At 47.8% G+C, this 3,183-nt stretch overlaps 1 protein-coding gene across 1 annotated transcript in view; it reads left to right on the plus strand.

The window, feature by feature from the left end:
- Nucleotides 1-66: 66 nt before the first annotated feature.
- Nucleotides 67-3,183, plus strand: part of LOC102768582 (carbohydrate sulfotransferase 6) — a 9,328-nt gene continuing 6,211 nt past the window's right edge. The window contains exon 1 of the mRNA XM_015558782.1: nt 67-319. The gene's annotated coding sequence lies outside the window, so the exon portion shown is untranslated. The remainder of the gene's footprint in view (nt 320-3,183) is intronic.

The following is a 3,183-nucleotide window of genomic DNA, read 5'->3' on the forward strand; positions in this document are numbered from 1 at the left end:
GGTCCTTGTAGCGCCAGGACCGCCGCCACCCCAACATCTTATGACGCCTCTCTTTTTTACGGGAACTCCTGCTCTGTTTACAGGTTCCTCCGCCGTGGGTCCCCAGGTGCCGCCAATATCTTGGTATCCGGAAAGCCCCGTCCATCCCTGGTATCACCGGGTGCCCCTTAGTAACCTTGGGGTCTCAACGGAACAAATCAGGCCGTGCGGACACCCAGGGAAGAGACAGCAGGCTGTGGAGTGGAACTTGGAAGAGACAAGAAGCCTTTTCGGAGCCTCGGAAGCTGCGCCAGGTCAGCCAAGGACCCCCAGCTTGGGGGTATGTTGGTTCGTCCCCGCGCCGCGCGGCTGCCCCCACCTTAGGCGGGCTTGGGGCTGAACCAGTGGCACATTTGGGGGGGGGGGCATTAATTTTGCAACTTGGGGGGGGGGGCTGAAGGGGATGGTTTATCTGAACGCGCAAAGGGCATCACTGCCCCAGGCACTGGTTTTAAAGTGTCTTCCGGGGCTCCAGCCTCACTCGGTGGCATCACGAGATCACGGCTGGGGATCCCTCATCTCCTGAAACTTGAGCGTCAAAGGGTGGCTTTCATCTAGATCGCTCTCCAAGGGCTTTTTCCTGGGAACTCCTGGGGAGCAGCTTGGAGAGTGAATTTGGAACCAGATCCAGCTGATTTGAGTCCGGCAGCCCCTGCTTGGGCAGCAAGGAGACCTCTCTTGGCCTCCGCATAGGTGCCCAGCAAATGTCAACCCTCCTTTTCCTTCCTTCTTGTACCGGAGGCGTGGGCATGGGAAAACTGAGGCCTAAAGAGCAGAAAGGCTTTGGCTGCCCTGAAACCATGAGTTAATTAGAATAGTGTGCTGCCCCCCGGCCGGTGTGGCTCGGTTGGTTGAGCGTAGTCCAGTGCATCAAAAGGTGGTGGGTTCGAATCCCAATCAGGACACATACCCAGGTTGCAGGTTCGATCCCGATCGGGGTGCGTGCGGGAGGCCACTGATCCATGTCTCTCTCTCTCTCTCTCTCTCTCTCTCTCAAAACAGTAAGAATAGTGTGCTGCTCAGTGAGCGCTGACTATGCTAAGATCAGATTGTCCCAGTCACTCCTCTGTGGTACCTGCTGTGATAGCCTGAAGCCCAGGGAGCTTAGGGGTGACTTGCTCAGTCACAGGCCTCAGTGGTTGTAGAGGCAGGATCTGATCCCAGTCTGGCTTCAGAAGCCAGGCTTCTGGCCTTTCCTCACTGTTCTCTGTTTTCTATGTACATGTCCTGCCCCTGCCTGGCTTGCCAGATTCTGTAATTAGGGTGCTAGAGTTACCTGCATCTGGTTAGGCTATCATCCTTGAATTTTCCTTGTCAAATCCAAGGTTTCCCTTCGATTCATATAGAATATAGTTGTAACCCAGGGTTTGGGACAATCCTGAACAGGCACTTATACGTGTACTTGGTACTAGATATTGTCCTAAGTGCTTTATAAATATTAACTCATTTAATTGTCAAATTAAGCCCATGCTTTGGGTTATACAGGGATGGGCAAAAGTAGGTTTACCGTTCGGAGTATGTGAAACAGTTTATTCTTGTATTATTTATTTATTATTTATTTGTATTATGTAAACCTACTTTTGCCAGCCCTGTTTTATTTCCCCCATTTTATAGATTAGGGGGGGAAAGGCACAGAGAGATTAAGTAACTTGCCCAACATCACACAGTAGATGATCAAGTGGAGTCACACTATTAACCACTGTACTACCCCCTCCTTCCTCTAATGAGACAGACCACATCCTGCTTCTATTCTCGTAAGGGGAGATAGCAATGCATAAACAAGAGAATTCTGGGTAGTGATAATAGCATTAACAGTGGTTTCTCAATATCACCTATTACAGTACTCAGTTCATATTCAAATTTCTCTGATTGCTTTAAAGATATCTTCTTGCGGTTGCTTGGTTTGGATCAGAATTCAAACAAGGTCCACAACTTGTTATGTGTTTTGAGTTGTTTTCTTCTAAAACAGTCTCTTTTTATGTCATTGACTTGTAAGATGATTCACTTTTTAAAAATCAATCCATTAAAGTAAAAGCTTACAAAAATAATCCAGAGAACATTACAGATGATCTCTGTAATAAAAGGGCTCAGTCTGCCCTAGCCGGTTTGGCTCAGTGGATAGAGCGCCGGACTGAAGGGTCCAGGTTCAATTCCAGTCAAGGGCACGTACCTTGGTTGCGGGCACATCCCCAGTAGGGGGTGTGCAAAAGGCAGCTGATCAATGTTTCTCTTCCATCGATGATTCTAACTCTCTATTCCTCTTCCTTCCTCTCTGTAAAAAGTCAATAAAATATATTTTAAAAATAAAAATAAAAAAAATGAAAGGGCTCAGTCAACACCTGGGGGAACACAGGGGAATGTGCTAAATGTACACCCCCTACCTTCATACCATGCGTGTGTTATTAATGAAAAGAGATGGTAATGAGAAGGTGGAAGGCCCAGACTGTAGGGCCCTCCAGCTGCCAGGTTCTATGCAAAGTATACTTTGAGGATCCCCAACACTCAGAGTTAGGGAAAAGGGGTTTATGGGTTATCTGCTCTAAAGTTCCCCCAGGGTAACTCTGAGCTAGGGGACTTGAGGCTCTTTTCCCAGACTAGTTTGATTTCATTTCCCACTAGATTCTTGCAGGCAAATCTGTCTCCTCCAGCAACATCTGGGTTGTGTGACTCCAGCCTCCTAGTGCCACACAGTTGCTCATAGGGCAGGCAGAGAGATGCCAGATGTGCTAGGGCTTGGGGTCAGCCACCTGTTGTGCCACAGCCCAGCACAGCTCACGGGGCGTGTGAGCCTCCACACTGTCACTGCATTGGAGGTAATTCATCCTACTCCCCAGCCTTCTGGTCAACTGGATACCACCTCAGCTGGGAGGTAGTTAGGCAGGCATCTCTCTCCCTGCAGTGGAGGCTGGAGCAGGCAAACTGTACCCATGCTTCCTTAACCAACTAAAAAGAACTGATTTTATGATTCCCAAAGTAATAAAGTTTATTGTAGACTATCTGGGAAAATGCAGCAAAACACTAATAAGAAAAATCAATACTTATAATCGGGCCATAGAAAATAATCACTAATATTTCGCACGCATCCTTCCAGATTTCCTCTTATAAATACACATGCTTGTGTAATTGAGATATAATACATCAATG

Source organism: Myotis davidii, unplaced genomic scaffold (assembly GCF_000327345.1).
Source record: "Myotis davidii unplaced genomic scaffold, ASM32734v1 scaffold453, whole genome shotgun sequence".
In the NCBI taxonomy this organism is placed as follows: domain Eukaryota; kingdom Metazoa; phylum Chordata; class Mammalia; order Chiroptera; family Vespertilionidae; genus Myotis; species Myotis davidii.